The sequence below is a fragment of the Pan paniscus genome, chromosome 1 (genome assembly GCF_029289425.2).
Source record: "Pan paniscus chromosome 1, NHGRI_mPanPan1-v2.0_pri, whole genome shotgun sequence".
In the NCBI taxonomy this organism is placed as follows: domain Eukaryota; kingdom Metazoa; phylum Chordata; class Mammalia; order Primates; family Hominidae; genus Pan; species Pan paniscus.
Window position 1 is genome coordinate 31524426 of NC_073249.2, and position 13151 is coordinate 31537576.

At 36.3% G+C, this 13151-nt stretch overlaps 1 protein-coding gene across 3 annotated transcripts in view; it reads right to left on the reverse strand.

Annotated features, from left to right (window-relative positions):
- Window positions 1-6999: 6999 nt before the first annotated feature.
- The window catches only part of SPATA17 (spermatogenesis associated 17), a 231481-nt gene continuing 225329 nt past the window's right edge, over window positions 7000-13151 (reverse strand). The window contains exon 11 of one of the 3 annotated variants that reach the window (XM_003814136.7): window positions 7000-11666. The gene's annotated coding sequence lies outside the window, so the exon portion shown is untranslated. Of the gene's footprint in view, window positions 11810-13151 lie in introns of all 3 variants that reach the window. The other 2 variants (XM_063597133.1, XM_055108053.2) reach the window with 2 other exon arrangements.

Consider the following 13151-nt stretch of genomic DNA (forward strand, 5'->3'; position numbering starts at 1 on the left):
GTGGCAACAAATTATTTAAAAGAATTATATCATTTCTAATGAAATATATGTTTCTTTGAATCGATCAGGCAATATACAATGCAACTTGAATCAAATGTCTAGGCTGGTTAGCTCAGTTGATCATAATAATATATCGGTGATCCAATGTCATAAACTTTACTTTTATACAGTCAAGTTAGTGTTACACAGAGACAGACTTCATTCCATAACCAGAATGCCACCTTCATCCTTAGCTAAGTAGCTGAAAGATGCCATCAGGGGATAAAGGATGACACACAACCTGTTACATTTATTCAACAAAAGTACTTCAAAGTTCATGCCCTAGTGATGGTGACCTGGTTGAATTGTAACTATGCAGAGCAGCACATTTACAAATCTCAGAGAGAATGATTTGTTTACTGGATGAAACTGGGAGCAACTGGAAGAATCAATGATAAGGAAAAACAGTTCACCTGTACTTTTTCTCACTAATTATTTGACATCTTCCTAGGCAGCATTCGAAGCTGATGACCATTTGAAATCTCTTTGAATTCTCTTTTCCCTAGGCTTTTGTGACAGTTAAAAAGATTTCTACTGTAATTCAACTTCTTTTCTCCTCTGGATCCTCTTCTCCTATGCTCGATTCTCAGGCTCTCTATTCACGTTTAAACATTTCAGTGAACTAATCCCCTGTCATTGATTCGAACATAACCTATAATCAGACTGATGCCTAACTTTATATTTTTGGTCCTGACTTTTACAAGAACTACACTTTCATAATTTTACATTCTTCAAGACATTTTCATGTAAATACCACACAATCTCTTCAAAGTAAATTATATTTCAGACTGAATCATCTTCCTTCCTAAACCAGGCCATAGTCCAAGATTCACATGGTACCAACATTCTCTAAGTCAACAAGACTCTTCATCAGGGGTTCTTACTCATTTCACCCCAAGGATTTGTTTTACCCACCCAACCACCTCCCTGGAGCTCACTTTAAAAATATATTTTCACCAAAAAACCCATTTAAGTAGGCATTTTTCCATTTTTATTAAGCAAATGCATTTGGGTCTTCATTCAGGAGTCCTAAGCAAAGAAACTGCTATCACACTGAATTCCAGCCATAAGCAGAGATACATATTATTTTATTTTATTTTAAGTTCTGGGATACATATGCAGGATGTGCAGGGTTGTTACACAGGTAAACGTGTGGCATGGTGATTTGATGCACATGTCAACCCATCATCACCTAGGTATTATGTCCAGCATGCATTAGCTATTTTTCCTAATCAGCAGAGATATTTGATGTTTATTTAGTTTGTGTCACCAGCATATATAGAGTATATAGGTCAAGTGAGGAGAAATTAAGTGCTCTGTTACTATTTGAAAGCAACCTGTTAACAAAATAATCAAACCCAAGAAGTTCTATACTGATTTGTCTCAGATAGTCACCGTATTTGCATGCCTAACTTTTTCACAAAAACTTACACCCAAAGAAAGAGCTACAAAATTGTATTGATGATTATTCATTCATCCATAAATTTCAATGGTTTCCTGGTGCTGACAGATAGAGAAATACGTACTTTAGGTGGCCTCTCTGAAGTTTGGCAGTAGATGTGTATGATCTCATGCAAGAAAGACAGAACATTCCCCAGTCCCCTTGGCAGAAGATGATGATGAGTGTAAAAGGAGATTAAACTTCTAAGCAATATTTTTTTCTAAAAACCTTCTATAAGTACTTTATAAGAAAATGGCACTCATACATGAAACCTGTCACGAACTTGTGATATACGTTACTGTCAAACAAGAATATTCTAGATTTTAGATGTTTGACACAAGCCGTGAAATACATGGACTTGAATAAAAATGAATAAAAGCTAATTGATAATTTCTTAAACTAAACCAAACCCAAATTCTGGCATAATTTTTCCAGATAGCACTCATTCACTTTTATTGCTTTGTTCTCTTAATAATCTAGCACTGAGGATCTTGTCAAAATATGGGTATTTTGGTCCCAATGATATGCTCAAAAACAGTCCTTTTTAATGGAACCTGTATCAAGGACACAGTTGACGTCCTATATAATTCCTTAGTTGAATTTAGAATAGAGGAAACTCTGACATCAACCTTGGACCAGTACCCAAACTAGAGCATGTTCAAATTATTAAAGAGCTTTAAGCCATTCCCTATCTCCATCTTCACTGAACTTTACTATATTGAAACCAGAAATACCAAGGATAGAAATAAGTTTCAGCTTGCATCTCAATTCAAATGGAATAGTGGCTGCCTGGAGAGCCATGTGGAGAAGGATTCTGAGATCAAGTCAGTAGAAATGAGGCTTGTGATGAACAATGCCATGGAAAGTTAGTGGTAGAAACATCTAGAGGACAAAGTTGTGGAACCTAAAGATGTTTACCACAGGGAAATCTCAGGTATCTTTTCTAAATGCTTGACAGACAGACATATGAAAAAGGGAATCAACTTGTTCTAAATCACCAGATTAGGACCAGTAAGTGAAATCACAAACTCCATATAACAAAATAACTTTTAAATAATTAGAAATGCTCTAAATGGAACATACACTTTTGAAAGGCAAAGTAACTTCCAAGAATTAGAAGTACTCAAGCAGGAGCAGTGGATATTTTAGAAAGGATTCTATCATGAGTGGGGAATTAGAATAAATGAATTCTTAGGGATCTTGTCATATGCTGCCAAGCCTCCAACAATAAAAAACATCACCTTCTGTATAGTAGGGTCATTTGTTTTGTAATAAAAACAAACATATAAAAATACTGAACTATTTCAGGTCAAGTAATATCTTTAATACTTCCAGTGAAATTCTATCCCAATATGAGGCAATGTCTACATTCTGCCATGTATTTTAAGAAATGTTTTTATTAAACTAAAAAAATACACTTGAAGTTGAATGCCTTTTAAAATCTCAGAATTCGATTCTAATTTAGGAACATGGATATACTTGAACTAACGGTCCTTGCCAAAATGAAACTTATCACGATTATTTGTGCCATAGATTTGAAACCAATTGGTTGCCCTGGAAGTTTAGGTATATGGTACGTTATTGTCCCATCAGCAATCAGCATCTTTGCCACAGAGTAAAAGAGATGGGGAGAATATCACAGAAGACAGAGATGAAAGCTGTGTAGTCAGAAGAAAAAAGCCTTCTTGATTATGCTGTGGACTTTCTGAAGTCTTTAATTCTCCCTCTAGCCCATCTTCACACTGGCATGTGGGATGTGCTGTAGATGGATGGTGATTCTCATCAGGAGAAGCACACACATATATCTTGTGGGTTGATTTTTTTATTTGCCAGCTCAAGAGGAGCAGGGAGATTTATTTGGAAGGATGGTAATGAAGGTGGGGAGGCACTAGTTAGACTGCAGTTTCTGTTCCAAATATGTTATTCTCACTTTTTTCTCTTCTTGATGCTGAGTTGCTCTCTTTATTTCTACTTATTTTGTCTTAAAGGGGAGAATATTTTGCTGTAATAAGCCAGTGGCTTAAGAGAGCATAGTAGTTAAGATGTGGGCACATAGAATTTCTCTGTGTACTATTTGCTGGGTTATTTCAAGGATTTTAATTACACTTTACATATATAGTATGTGTGCATACATATACATTTACTTATACAAAATCACATACTATTGAAATAACTGTTGTCTCCATCCCAAAGTAAGATTTCATGTTCCCTTTCTTCCTCTCCTTCTTTTACTCAGCCTTTTAAGAATCAAATGAATGTAATGCTGTGAATTGCATTAACTACAACAGTAACCAAAAAAAAATCACTTTCTTCATAACAATGGCGCAAATAAATGGGTTGACATCGCTGGTCCTTAAAAAGTACAGCAAAAGGGATCATCAGCACCACCCTGATTCTAGCCAAAGACAAAATTATTCACTAAAAAGAAGGAGTAAATTGGCATACTCCTGGTTTCCAGAATGCCATCTCATGCCAAGGAGACAGCACAGCCCTTGGAGTCCTGTTAACAGTCAGATCAGGAGCGATATTCTACTGCAACAACCAAGGACCTACCTGAGCTCAAGGCTTGTGCCAGACCTGGTCCAATCCTCTGATCCCAATTTTACTATTTACCCTTTGGCATCGGTGGAGTTACTGATCCTGCCTCAATTTCCTCATCTGAGGAGAGTATGGGTGCTCTCTCCAGGGTTTTGGGTTTTGTTTGTCCCACTCTTCTTACACTCCTGATTTCATCACTTTATAAATGAAGTAAATCGTGCCTTGTACACTAAGGTGCATAATTCATGAAAAATACAGCTCCTCGAATTCTCAAAAACGGCACATAAATGTATCCAGAAACTTCATAAAGAAATAAAGCCCTGCACACCCCCTGCCCCAGGAGATCTTTTGTGTTTTCTTGTAGTCACTATGGCCTCATCCCAATTTGCCAAAGATTAGCTGTCCCTATTTTTAACTTTAAATAAATGGAATCATTATTCACATGTATGTTTTACATCCAGTAGCTTGTACTCGACATTATATTTTGAGACTCTTCCATGTTATCGAGTGTTGTGGTGATGTAGTTAGCTGTTTTCTGTTGTTGCATTTTACTTCATGATTCTACCTCCTACATAAGCCCTTGAACTCCAGTTTATATCTCTGTAGCCCCATAAGACTATAGAAGATTGGCTCTGCTTTTCAGCCTCTTAGCTGTCACTTGGTTTCTTGGTTTCTTAATTCTGCAGTGTTTAAAAAAACAGAAATGCCTCAAGAGGAAAAGCAGTGGAGCCTGTTAGGCATTTGTGACTTCTTTTTAGTGTCTTGGGCCTCAAGGTGTGACAGCATTGTTAGCTCTTCTGATGTATTTTAACAGGTGGTCTTATATAGTTTTTCTAGTTGTTTTTGTTAGGAAGATGATTTCAGTAAAATCTATTCCTTTGTAGCAGGAAACAAAAGAGAGGGAAAAATCCACTCAGTATAGTTATCTATTTGGACATTCAGGTGTCACTTTCACTGCCATGTCCTGATACTTCTGACCAAAGTCTCTCTGAACTACTTAGAAGCAAACAAATCCTCATGTATTTTCTTCTTTCTGTTAAGTAGATCTTTAGATCTTTAAATATTCATGCTATTAGCGTGCATGCGAATATATTCTAAAGATAGAAGGGCCCCATCTAGGCCTCCTTACTCTTTTCTTTAATCTCTATTACTGCCTAATACTGTGTAGGAGAAGTGTGGTCTTATCTGTATGATAGAAGAATAATATTTTGAAACAAAAGTATTATCTGTGGAAGTGTTGTTTTCTCTGTGGATATATTATATATGTGTCTCTACAACGGTAAAAATAAAAATGGAAACATTTTTAGTATCATAAATATTTCAAAACATTTGGATATTTCAAGGCCATTGAGTGAATGAGTAAATGAAAAACTAATAGTTTGCTAAAGCTGATTTACCTTGATATCAACTGAATATTTGTTCTAGTTTAATCCCCCGGAAGCTTACTTCAAGTCAAACTACTTTAATCTATTTTTTTGCTGAGTGTCCAATTAAGACTTTAAAAAATTTCCTTATGCACACATCTTGATCATTTTTATTTCTATGCTTTTGCTTATGTAATTCTTTTTGTCAGATAACCTCTCTCACTCATATTTTCAATTCAATCAACTCAAGATCCTAACTACTATTAAGGACTCGACGTTTGCCTCCTCTAAGAAATTTGCCTTAACTATTTACATCCGTCTCCCATTCTATTTGCTGAACTTTTAGGGAGGCAGCAAACTTAAACACACACACACACACACACACACACACACACACATACGCACACATTAAGTAACCATTTTTTCACTTTTAATTACTCTTCAGATTCTAGTGATTTCATCTTCTATTTACTAAAAATAATTATCTGTTCATATTACTTTTAATACAGTAATGTTCACAAATGAAGTATTCTGTGTTGAATCCTTGTTGAGAAGTGAATGAACAAGTTACCCAGGCTTCAAAAATGACAAAATGATTTTTTGTGTGTTCCCTTCTCCTGGTCAGTGATGTTAATAGTTTACAATAGTGAGTAAGAATAAAGAACTAGTCTTTTTGTTTTTTTTTTAACTTAGTTTTCAGGTTTCCTTTATTCAAATGGATTATTTCCACATTGAGAGAGGTATGAAAACTAATTTCTGTTAGGTAGTTTGGAATGAAATATAAATGCCTTGAAAATACATTAAACAGCACAGACTAATTTCGAGCTGGAAAATAGGTTAACTATGGAACAATTCAAGCCTAGTAAATAATCATTATTTGATTTCATAGAACTTAGGCTTCACTTGCAATTTGTATGGTCTTATAATCCCCCCTACAAAGCAGCAAATTAATTTTTCAACTTAACTTGAAACACACACTCTATGTTTCCCCCTTTCCTGCTTAAGTGATTTATTCTGACCAGTATGTGCAGTTTCGTCATTTCTTAATATAAGGATTCTTTAATGAACAGACATGTCACTTTGTAGCAAGGATTGCTTAAAGTCACAGTGTGCTAATGAATTGCCTCACTGCATCCCATGATCATGACTATGAAGCTGAGAACTATAAACTCAACCCAATGTACTGGTAAGTGACTGTATCTGCCAGTACCAGCAGCAAGGTGATTCCCGCATTAATGAGTTGAAATATTTAGAAATGGAAGAGTGCTTAGCAGTCCCCTACTGTGCCCTGTGAGGGAGCCTGCTAGGGACACTGAGACTCAAAAGGAGCAGTCAAGGTCCAAGCCCCAGATCAAGTTGGATTTCACTCCATTCCCACAGGAAAAAGCTTTGAATTACAAAACGAGAGTCATGAACATGTATGTGCTTGTCGTGGTGCACTCTTCACTCTTTCTAGGACACACTAAATAACTATTACCATGTCAGTCAAAATTAACGCTATTATTCTCATTTGAAATTTTTCATTGGCTGTAGTAAACTACTGCAAGGTAGCTGAAGATGTAACACAAAAGATCTGATGAGTTGTGGTTTTAAATAAGCTCAGAGACAGTAGCTAAGTAGAATTTAATTTAATCCGTGGAAAATAGAACAACCTAAACAGCATTACCCAGTGATTTGTTCAGTCATTCACTCAATTTTCAATAAAAATTTATCCTAATGCTTTGCACAGTGGTTTATTAAAATCTGTAACTTGGAAAAAGTGAATTCTGATCCAGCAATACTGCTCCTTCCCAGGCATCATCATTACCTCAAATAGGTTCATATAATTCAGTAACTTATTGTTCCTAAAAGGCTTTGAGCCAGCTAAAAATGGAAGTGAAAATAAAATGGAAGAGAAAATCAGGGCAAAGTTAAAAGCTGAGGTTGAAAAAAAATAATAAATTAAAGATGAATTTAGCACAGAAAATGGATACCGTGCAGCTGTAACAGGTAGGCCATAAATGTGAAAAAGCAGAGCAAAAAAGGGGATAAAATAACAAGATTCATAATGTCCCCAGATGAGAATACAATCTTGAGTTGACAACCACAACAATACATTGCATAAATAACCAATTATATCAAAGTTTACAGATATGAAAGATTATTTATTTCCCAAAAGGAACACTTTACGCAAGCAGCAATCATAGCTTGATCTCAGGATCAACCCACTTAGTGTATATCACAATCTAGATCTACATCATATGTAACTATAAATTAGTGAGACTAGTTAAAAATAACAGACCACAATGCACGCATTCAAATGACAAATGGTGTTTTATGAGAATGACTTTGCTTATCTGCTATTTTATAGCTTCTATTAAAAGATTTTTTTGAACTTCTTTATTTATCATTAACACATTCGGTGGATTTCACTTTATGCCAGGTATTCTGTTAGATGTTGGGTCCAGGGCATTTATCAAGAAAGACAATATTTGCCCTCAAAGAAATTAGAGAGTAGTGGAGAAGAAAGGTATTACCTGATTAACTACAGCAAAGCTGGTGTGACTTTTGATTTCAGAAGAATTGAAGCGTCTAATTCTGAAGGCTCTTAAGGTATATGCCTTTAAACATCCACAGTGGTACTCTTAGTGTTTTTAGTGGTCAGTAGTCATTCAGAATCAGGTTTGGAGAATAAGATCAAGGAATTACCAGCTTTGGTCAAACATAAGGTCTCATTAATTTTCTTAAGTGGCTCATATTGAGAATATAGAAAAGAAGTAGTAGATAAGTTGATGTAGTCTAGTAGTTTTCCAGGAGAAACAGACAAACTGCTTTCCCCAGTTATATTTTCTAATAAGATTTCATCTCGATCTTCTCTCACCTTAATGCAAAGGCAGTTTTTACTCATCTGGACACCTTTGTAGTTATCATAAACTTATGTGTGTCTGGGGGGAGAGGCAGATGGTGGTTAAGGACAATGATATTACTTACATACACTAGCGATAAAGAGCCTTAAGCATTCAAAAACTTGAGTCTTATGAGAAGATCAAAGTCATATTCTGAACAATAAAATGCTTCGAAGTTTTTATCTGAGTACCACCTTCTCTGGAAGAACAGAGAAGGTCAGGGTCTACAAAATCAATGAAGGCCATTCATACCTGGGTTCAGTTAGGGGCCATGGCTGCCATTTATACGAACATGTGGGAGGAAATGGCTTCACAATCCAATGAAGATGGCCAATTATTTATTTTGTTATAAGTTTAGAAACAACCAAAAACTTACAAAAGTACACAAAATTGTATAGTAAATCTTCATACAGCCAATCATCAGCTTTAACAATAACCAAGTCTTGGTTAATCTTCTTTCAGATATACAGATGGTCCGCTATTTATGGTGGCTTGACTTATGATGTTTTTACTTTATGACAGTGCAAAAGCAATATGCTGTAATCTAAAAATAAAACTTTAAGACCCCCCCCCTCCAAACATCTGCATGGACCCCTCTTCTTGGCCAAGGGTATTCCAAAGTTAACCTGAAAAACTAGTTCAGGCCATTATAGGATGTGGAGGTGGGGATGGGTGTGGGGCATGGGGAACTGGACGTGCTTCATTATACCCTCCTCCCTTTGGAATTCAGGCACCAATGACCAGCATTAACATTAAAATAGAGATCTTAAGATTTTTCATAGCAATAAGATGCCAAGTTTCAGCCTGACTGTAGTATAGCATCACATGACAAATATCAGGCCTTGAAATAAATTGAGGCATTTTACCCTAAAATATATTTTTTTGACATATTTTGCAATGGCCCTGCAAAACTATCTCTTATGGGGAACATCTACATTCTGTAGAGAATCTTTTTTCACATCTTTTCACTGATCCAGGAGATAATTTACTAAGAGTCTGACACCTTTTTAAGTCAGATAAGAAACATTTACAGTCTATGCTCTCTGAAGTCTGCCACCTGGAGGCTTCATCTGCATGAGAACCTTGGTCCCTTATTTTAATCCAGGTAAAGCCTTCTATGGATTCCAGGTCTTTAGATAAATTTTTTGAACCAATTGCCAATTGGAAAGTCTTTGACTCCAACTATGACCTGGAAGCATCTCCCACATCCTCTCACCCCCGACCCTCTTGTTTCAAGTTTGAGGCATCCTGCCTTTCCAGACTGAACCAACGTACATCTTACATGTATTTATTGATGTCTTATGTCTCTTTAAAATGTATAAAACCAAGTTGTATAGCTTGACCACCTTGGACACATGTTGTCAGGACCTGTACTGACAGGTGCAGTGTCAAGGGCATGTCCTTAACCTTGGCCAAATAAACTTCTAAACTAATTGAGACTTGTCTCAGGGCTGGGTTCAGTGACTCATGCCTGTAATCCCAGTACTTTGGGAGGCCGAGGCAGGCAGATCGCTTGAGCTCAGGCGTTCAAGACCAGCCTGGACAACATGGTAAAAACCCGTGTCTACCAAAAGTACAAAATATTTAGCCAGGCATGTTGGCCCATGCCTGTGGTCCCAGCTACTTGGGAGGCTGAGGTGGGAGGACTGCTTGAGCCTGAGAGGTGAAGGTTGCAGTGAGCTGAGTTCATGCCACTGCACTTCAACCTGGGTGACAGAATGAGACTCTGTCTCAGAAATTAAAAAAAAAAAAAAAAAACATTGTCTCAGATACTTTCTGGTTTACAATGCATTCAGTAGAAACCATACTTTGAGTATGCATACAACTATTCAGTTTTTCACTTTTAGTACAATATTCAATAAATTACATGGGCTGTTCAATATTATAAAATAGGCTTTGCGTTAGATGATTTTGCCCAACTATAGGCTAACGTATGTGTTCTGAGCATATTTAAGTTAGGTGAGGCTAAGCTAAGCTGTCTGGTAAGTTAGCTATATTAAATGCATTTTTAACTTACAATATTTTCAACTTAGGATATTTTCAATTTACAATGGATTTATTGGGACATAACCAATTATAAGAGGAGGAGTATATGTATTTTCACTCACTTCTTTGACTTTCAAATTAAATCCAAGCCAACATATCACTGCATCTGTAAATATTTCAACATTTATATCTATAACTTTGTAAACCAAAACAATACCATGACACCTAAAAAAAAATAATAATTCTTTTATACCACGAATATCCAATCAGTGTTCAAACTTCCAATTGTTTCAAAAGATCTTTTATTTTACAATTTGTTTATTTAAATCAGGAGCTCAAAACTGTACACACACAGTGATTGATAGATAATGTCTTTTTAATAGGTTCCTTTTTTTCCCCTCAGTTTTGTAATTTATTTGTTGAAGAAACAGATCATTTGGCCTATAACATTTCCCAGAGTCTGGATTTCGCTGGCCAGCAATTTTAAATTAAAGCTTTTATGGTCAATAAATCACATTTCCTGTCCCTCTGTGCTATCATTGGATCCAACCCCCAAATCATATGCAATAAGTTTAGTGTTATTCTCTTCAGATGCAAGAAACAAAGATTCCCTCAGCCTACCTCTAGCAGGAAGTTTTATTGTAAAGATACACATGGGATGGGATTAAAGGATATAGGAACCTCAAATGTTGAGTTAACTTCCAAGGATTCCAGGAAAATCTAAGCATCACATAAAAAACAGAAACCTCACAAAAGCCCAGCTTTTTGGAAACCAACTGTAGTTCAGAGCCATGCAGGATCTGACACAGCCCTGGCATCGAGATTATCTCTTTGCTCCCTTGGCAGCAGAGACTTGCAAATGTCTTCTCTATTTGAGAGTGCCTGTGCTTCTGCTCCCACACCCACTAGTCTGTGTCTGTTGTGTCTGTGTGTCTCAAGTTCAACAGTCTGAAGGGTTTCTAACTGGTATAATCAGTCATTATTTCTCAGGGCAGAGCTTTCATGCTGAACTATTTCACACAATTTACACTTCAAACCATTCATCATCCTACTTACATGTTAGTCACCCTTAATTTGGGTACCCAACACTGGTGTCATCATTTGTGACCCGGGTGATGGGCAGAATATGGGTACTTCAGGGGAACCATTTATGGCACTGTTGGTCACCAGGGGCTGTGATTGTGACAGACATTCTCAGAGGTAACAGACTCAAGTTTAAGTATTTGTTTGAAAAGATATGTCTAAGAGATTTCAAATACATACACACAATAATTAATTCATGACTAGAGCTACAAAATTTTATAGTTTATTGAATCATAGCAAGTATATTTCCTACAGGATCTTCATCTGTGTTTTCCTTTCAGAACTGTTAAGTTTTAAAATGCAGATGGCTTCAGTTTCTTCTTCTGACACCTAAGAGAGAGAAAACTAGAGAGATTAAGAGATTCAAGGTCACTCATCAGACGTGGAAGAATCCAGGACTCCAGGCAGTGTGGGGTCTTCTATTCACACTCGTTTCACACCTTAATCTAGTTTTACATTTCATCTTCTGTTTTCTAAAAACAAAACAGTAAAATGAAAAAAAAAGAACTTCAGAAACATGAGTTCTTAAATTCTCTATTTAAGTCTTCCTCTCTTAGCTTCAGTTCAGTTAATGTTAGGAGGTCATAGCCCCGGACTTGAATCATTTTTAGCCCTGTTCTCTGCTCTCCGTCTACACTACTGCAGATCTTCATGAACAATCATGATCAAGTCTGGGTAACACAGCAAGATCCCATTTTTACAAAAAATTAAAAAGTTAGCTGGGCATGAGGGCATGTACCTGTAATCCCAGCTACTCAAGAGGCTGAGGCAGGAGGATCACTTGAACCCAGGAGTTCGAGGTTGCAGTGAGCTATGATCATGCCACTGCATTCCACCCTGGGCAACAGAGTGAGACCCTGTCTCTCTGAAAAAAACAAAAACAAACAAACTAAAAACCATAAACAAAAAAGCCTATCTTGATTATGTGTGCCACTGGACATATGGAATGTCTAGCAAATCTGCCTCCATTATGGAAAAACATAGCAAAACATCTTCACACAGGTAGGTGGGGTGGTTATAATATTTTTAATCAAAGACAATTTAACCAAGAGAAGGATGCTGAAGATGCCTTTATTCTTTTCTCTTTGCCAATTCACTATGCCAAAATTTGAAAGGGTTATAAGTTCACATGATGCCAAACTGAATGACAAAATTTAATAATTTTTCTTATTAAACTAAAATTTTAACTCCTAACAGGCACACATATAACTTATATGCTTAATTATTACTCTCCCCTCATAGAACTTTTTTCCGTACACAGTTGCTAAGATCTTATTCCCTCTGGAAAAAAGACGATGGCATTTAACCCCTTTCCCAATCCAGGTGCTAACTATACTTATTTTTCATTTCATTGATTTATTTGTTTTAGCTGAGTTGTTCATATGCCAAATTCCTATGGAAAAGGAGAAAAAGTACATTGTTTTTCAAACCTAACAAATAATTTAATTAAAACTCATCTTATCGGGCCTCAAAATTGAACCACTTTTTAGCAGAAAGACAGCCTGGACCAAATCCCATTTTGCAAAGACAAACTGGAGGAAGTTGAGAAGCCTGTAATGCAGGAAAACTCACACTGATGCCAGCCTGAATCGGGTACATTATACAATTCATAAAATTACAACCAATGATTTTAACCTTATCTTGCTAATTTTTCTCCACAACAATGTTTAAAGAGACTCTGCCTGGAAAGATAAATGGAGCTAAAAGGATGGCAAAACACTCTTGACAGGACACAACGCATTCTGATTTAGACCAAACTGCTTTTGGGAAACTATTGAAAGTTACAAATAGTGACCATTTAAAAAGACAAATTAA